This window comes from Oncorhynchus keta, chromosome 24 (genome assembly GCF_023373465.1).
Source record: "Oncorhynchus keta strain PuntledgeMale-10-30-2019 chromosome 24, Oket_V2, whole genome shotgun sequence".
Taxonomy (NCBI): Eukaryota; Metazoa; Chordata; class Actinopteri; order Salmoniformes; family Salmonidae; genus Oncorhynchus; species Oncorhynchus keta.
In genome coordinates this window covers 10,743,534-10,749,533 of record NC_068444.1, presented here as the reverse complement: position 1 = coordinate 10,749,533, position 6,000 = coordinate 10,743,534, and positions in this window count along the sequence as shown.

The following is a 6,000-nucleotide window of genomic DNA, read 5'->3' as shown; positions in this document are numbered from 1 at the left end:
AGAGGAGGTGGTGGTTGAGAGAGGTGGTGGTGGTGGTGGTTGAGAGGAGGTGGTGTTTGAGAGGAGGAGGTGGTGGTGGTTGAGAGGAGGAGGAGGAGGAGGAGGAGGACGAGGTGGTGGTGGTTGAGAGGAGGTGGTGGTGGTGGTGGTTGAGAGGAGGTGGTGTGGGAGAGGAGGAGGTGGTGGTGGTTGAGAGGAGGAGGTGGTGGTGATTGAGAGGAGAAGGAGGTGGTGGTGGTTGAGAGGAGGGGGAGGAGGTGGTGGTGGGGGTTGAGAGGAGGTGGTGGTGGTTGAGAGAGGAGGAGGTGGTGGTGATAGAGAGGAGGAGGAGGTGGTGGTTGAGAGGAGGAAGTGGTGGTTGAGAGGAGGAGGAAGAGGTGGCGGTGGTTGAGAGGAGGTGGTGGAGGTTGAGAGGAGGAGGAGGAGGAGGTGGTGGTGGTGGTTGAGAGAGGAGGTGGTGGTGGTTGAGAGGAGGAGGTGGTGGTGCTTGAGAGGAGGAGGAGGTGGTGGTGCTTGAGAGGAGGAGAGGAGGAGGAGGTGGTGGTGGTTGAGAGGAGGAGGTGGTGGTGATTGAGAGGAGAAGGATGTGGAGGTGGTGGTGGTTGAGAGAGGAGGTGGTGGTTGAGAGGAGGTTGTGGTGGTTGAGAGGGAGGAGGTGGTGGTGGTTGAGAGAGGAGGAGGAGGTGGTTGAGAGGAGGTGGTGGTGGTTGAGAGGAGGAGGTGGTGGTTGAGAGGAGGAGGTGGTGGTTGAGAGGAGGAAGTGGTGGTTGAGCGGAGGAGGAAGAGGTGGCGGTCGTTGAGAGGAGGTGGTGGAGGTTGAGAGGAGGAGGAGGTGGTGGTGGTTGAGAGAGGAGGTGGTGTTTGAGAGGAGGAGGTGGTGGTGCTTGAGAGGAGGAGGAGGTGGTGGTGGTTGAGAGGAGGAGGAGATGGCGGTGGTTGAGAGGAGGTGGTGGAGGTTGAGAGGAGGAGGAGGAGGTGGTGGTGGTGGTTGAGAGAGGAGGTGGTGGTGGTGGTTGAGAGGAGGTGGTGTTTGAGAGGAGGAGGTGGTGGTGCTTGAGAGGAGGAGGTGGTGGTGGTTGAGAGGAGGTGGTGGTGATTGAGAGGAGGAGGTGGTGGTGGTGTTTGAGAGGAGGAGGAGAAGGAGGTGGTGGTGGTTGAGAGGAGGAGGTGGTGGTGATCGAGAGGAGGAGGAGGAGGAGTTGGTGGTGGTTGAGAGAGGAGGTGGTGGTGGTGATTGAGAGAAGGTGGTGGTGGTGGTTGAGAGAAGGAGGTGGTGGTGGTTGAGAGGAGGAGGGGGTGGTGGTGGTGATTGAGAGAAGGTGGTGGTGGTGGTTGAGGAGGAGGAGGTGGTGGTTGAGAGGAGGAGGAGGTGGGGGTGGTGGTGGTAGAGAGGAGGTGGTGGTGGTGATTGAGAGGAGGTGGGGGTGGTGGTGGTGGTGGTGATTGAGAGGAGGAGGAGGTGGTGGTGGTTGAGAGAAGGTGGTGGTGGTTGAGAGGAGGAGGAGGTGGTGGTTGAGAGGAGGAGGAGGTGGGGGTGGTGGTGGTAGAGAGGAGGTGGTGGTGGTGATTGAGAGGAGGTGGTGGTGGTGGTTGAGAGGAGGAGGAGGTGGGGGTGGTGGTGGTTGAGAGGAGGAGGAGGAGGTGGGGGTGGTGGTGGTTGAGATAAGGTGGTGGTGGTTGAGGGGAGGAGGTGGGGGTGGTGGTGGTTGAGATAAGGTGGTGGTGGTTGAGAGGAGGAGGAGGTGGTGGTGGTGGTAGAGAGGAGGTGGTGGTGGTGGTTGAGAGAAGGTGGTGGTGGTGGTTGAGAGAAGGAGGAGGTGGTGGTGGTTGAGAGGAGGAGGAGGTGGGGGTGGTAGTGGTGGTTGAGAAGAGGTGGTGGTGGTTGAGAGAGGAGGTGGTGGTTGAGAGAGGAGGTGGTGGTGGTGGTGGTTGAGAGGAGGAGGAGGTGGGGGTGGTGGTGGTGGTTGAGAGAAGGTGATGGTGGTTGAGAGGAGGAGGAGGTGGGGGTGGTGGTGGTAGAGAAGAGGTGGTGGTGGGGGTTGAGAGAAGGTGGTGGTAATTGAGAGAAGGTGGTTGTGGTGATTGAGAGATGAGGTGGTGGTGGTTGAAAAGAGGTGGTGGTGGTTGAGAGAGGAGGTGGTGGTGGTTGAGATAGGAGGAGGAGGTGGGGGTGGTGGTTGAGAAGAGGTGGTGGTGGTTGAGAGAGGAGGTGGTGGTTGAGAGGAGGAGGTGGTGGTGGTGGTTGAGAGGAGGAGGAGGTGGTGGTGGTTGAGAAGAGGTGGTGGTGGTTGAGAGAGGAGGTGATGGTTGAGAGAGGAGGTGGTGGTGATGGTTGAGAGGAGGAGGTGGTGGTGGTTGAGAAGAGGTGGTGGTGGTGGTGGTTGAGAGGTGGTGGTGGTTGAGAGGAGGAGGTGGTGGTGGTGGTTGAGAGGAGGTGGTGGTGGTGGTTGAGAGGAGGTGGTGGTGGTGGTTGAGAGGAGGTGGTGGTGGTTGAGAGGTGGTGGTGGTTGAGAGGAGGTGGTGGTTGAGAGGAGGAGGTGGTGGTGCTTGAGAGGATGAGGAGGTGGTGGTGGTTGAGAGGAGGAGGAGGTGGTGGTGATAGAGAGGAGGAGGAGGTGGTGGTGTTTGAGAGGAGGAGGAGGAGGTGGTGGTGGTGGAGAGGAGGAGGTGGTGGTGATAGAGAGGAGGAGGTGGTGGTGGTTGAGAGGAGGAGGAGGAGGAGGAGGTGGTGGTGATAGAGAGGAGGAGGTGGTGGTGGTGATAGAGAGGAGGAGGTGGTGGTGATAGAGAGGAGGAGGAGGTGGTGGTGGTTGAGAGGAGGAGGAGGAGGAGGTGGTGGTGGTTGAGAGGAGGAGGAGGTGGTGGTGATAGAGAGGAGGAGGAGGTGGTGGTGGTGGTTGAGAGGAGGTGGTGGTGGTGGTTGAGAGAGGAGGTGGTGGTGGTTGAGAGAGGAGGTGGTGGTGGTTGAGAGGAGGAGGAGGTGGGGGTGGTGGTGGTGGTTGAGAAGAGGTGGTGGTGGTTGAGAGAGGAGGTGGTGGTGGTGGTTGAGAGGAGGAGGAGGTGGTGGTGGTTGAGAGGAGGAGGAGGAGGAGGAGGTGGTGGTGGTTGAGAGGAGGAGGAGGTGGTGGTGATAGAGAGAAGGAGGAGGTGGTGGTGGTTGAGAGGAGGAGGAGGTGGGGGTGGTGGTGGTGGTTGAGAAGAGGTGGTGGTGGTTGAGAGAGGAGGTGGTGGTTGAGAGAGGAGGTGGTGGTGGTGGTTGAGAGGAGGAGGTGGTGGTTGAGAGGAGGAGGAGGAGGAGGAGGAGGAGGTGGGGGTGGTGGTGGTAGAGAGGAGGTGGTGGTGGTGGTTGAGAGAAGGTGGTGGTGGAGGTTGAGAGAAGGTGGTTGTGGTGATTGAGAGAGGAGGTGGTGGTGGTTGAGAAGAGGTGGTGGTGGTTGAGAGAGGAGGTGGTGGTGGTTGAGATAGGAGGAGGAGGAGGTGGGGGTGGTGGTTGAGAAGAGGTGGTGGTGGTTGAGAGAGGAGGTGGTGGTGGTGGTTGAGAGGAGGTGGTGGTGGTTGAGAGAGGAGGAGGTGGTGGTTGAGAGAGGAGGTGGTGGTGGTTGAGAGGAGGAGGTGGTGGTGGTTGAGAGGAGGAGGTGGTGGTGGTTGAGAGGAGGTGGTGGTGGTGGTGGTTGAGAGAGGAGGTGGTGGTGGTTGAGAGGAGGAGGTGGTGGTGCTTGAGAGGATGAGGAGGTGGTGGTGGTTGAGAAGAGTTGGTGGTGGTTGAGAAGAGGTGGTGGTGGTTGAGAGAGGAGGTGGTGGTTGAGAGGAGGAGGAGGTGGTGGTGGTTGAGAGGAGGAGGTGGTGGTGGTTGAGAGAGGAGGTGGTGGTGGTGGTTGAGAGGAGGAGGTGGTGGTGGTTGAGAGGAGGAGGTGGTGGTGGTTGAGAGGAGGAGGTGGTGGTGGTTGAGAGGAGGAGGTGGTGGTGCTTGAGAGGATGAGGAGGTGGTGGTGGTTGAGAGAGGAGGTGGTGGTTGAGAGAGGAGGAGGTGGTGGTGGTTGAGAGGAGGAGGTGGTGGTGGTTGAGAGAGGAGGTGGTGGTGGTGGTTGAGAGGAGGAGGTGGTGGTGGTGGTTGAGAGGAGGTGGTGGTGGTGGTGGTGGTTGAGAGAGGAGGTGGTGGTGGTTGAGAGGAGGTGGTGGTTGAGAGGAGGAGGTGGTGGTGGTTGAGAGGAGGTGGTGGTTGAGAGGAGGAGGTGGTGGTGCTTGAGAGGATGAGGAGGTGGTGGTGGTTGAGAGGAGGAGGTGGTGGTGATAGAGAGGAGGAGGAGGTGGTGGTGGTTGAGAGGAGGAGGTGGTGGTGGTTGAGAGGAGGAGGAGGAGGTGGTGGTGGTTGAGAGGAGGAGGAGGAGGAGGTGGTGGTGATAGAGAGGAGGAGGAGGTGGTGGTGGTTGAGAGGAGGAGGAGGAGGTGGTGGTGGTTGAGAGGAGGAGGTGGTGGTGATAGAGAGGAGGAGGTGGTGGTGGTTTAGAGGAGGAGGTGGTGGTGTTTGAGAGGAGGAGGAGGTGGTGGTGGTTGAGAGGAGGCGGTGGTGGTGATAGAGAGGAGGAGTAGGTGGTGGTGGTTGAGAGGAGGAGGAGGAGGAGGAGGAGGAGGTGGTGGTGGTTGAGAGGAGGAGGAGGAAGATAGGTGGTGGTGGTTGAGAAGAGGTGGTGGAATAATTATAATTATTAGAATTATTATGAAATAATTTTATTTGATAGAATTAAGAGAACAGTGTTATTCATGCACTTGTTTTAATTTCATTTGAGTTTAAACAAATCTTTTAATGTAGTTACATGTAAACAGAATCTGATCAATATATTGGGGGAGTTATGTTACCTGTACAACAGTGCCACCATGTGGCTTGAAATGGAACCTCATGGTCACATGACGCTGTATGGTACAGTGCACGATAAACAGAATATTTACGCTACCCACTCTCTCCTGCAGGTGGCAAGAGCAGCGTTTTCTTTACCAGGATTCAACATGACAACGTTAGAAAAGACACCTCAAATCTGCAAAAGATTACAATACGAGAAAACGGCATCTACTTTTCATAGTTATGATAAATATACTTTTTAGAGTGGCAGTCATTTGTATCATTATGACTAAGGCATAAGGAGTGTATTGTTGTCTCGGAAATATTCTCAGGCATATATTAAACCATATGTCATATAAACATCAAATTACACTTTTATTAGTCTGTTAGAGATAACATAATGGAACTATGTAATCTAGCCTCTACACAGAGTAATTCAACAGCCTCCTGTTAAATATTGTCATATTAAACCTGAAATTAGGCAATTAAATGACCCTGTTAGATGACTGAATGAAGCCCTTTTCTTCAATAAGGGCCCCCAGATAAATATTCAACAGCTTCCTGTGTGAACTTCGCATACAACCTGTTCACCATTAGTTTATCATGACCCCTGCGTCTGTCCAATCCAACAATAATAAATAGTTTAGTTTCTCATCTTGACGCTGATGGTAATGACTCCTTTCAGAGCTTGTTTTGCTCACAGCAATTAAGTTCAATCAGCGCTCCGCTCATCCCTCGTTCGGGTTTTCTTTTTGTCCTCTGTGCTAAATGCAGATTAGCGGCGTCACAATGGAAACCAGAACCAGAGTAGCCTGCTCACCCGGGACCAGAGTAGCCTGCTCAGGCAGTAAACCCACTGTTCCCCGGGGCCTGAAGACATGAATGTTGATTAAGGCAGCCCCCCGCACCTCTCTGATTCAGAGGGGTTTTGTTAAATGCGAAAAACACATTTAATTTGAATGCATTCAGTTGTACAACTGACTAGGTATCCCCCTTTCCCTTTCCTCACTCGGGACCAGAGTAGCCTGCTCACCCGGGACCAGAGTAGCCTGCTCACCCGGGACCAGAGTAGCCTGCTCACCCGGGACCAGAGTAGCCTGCTCACCCGGGACCAGAGTAGCCTGCTCACCCGGGACCAGAGTAGCCTGCTCACCCGGGACCAG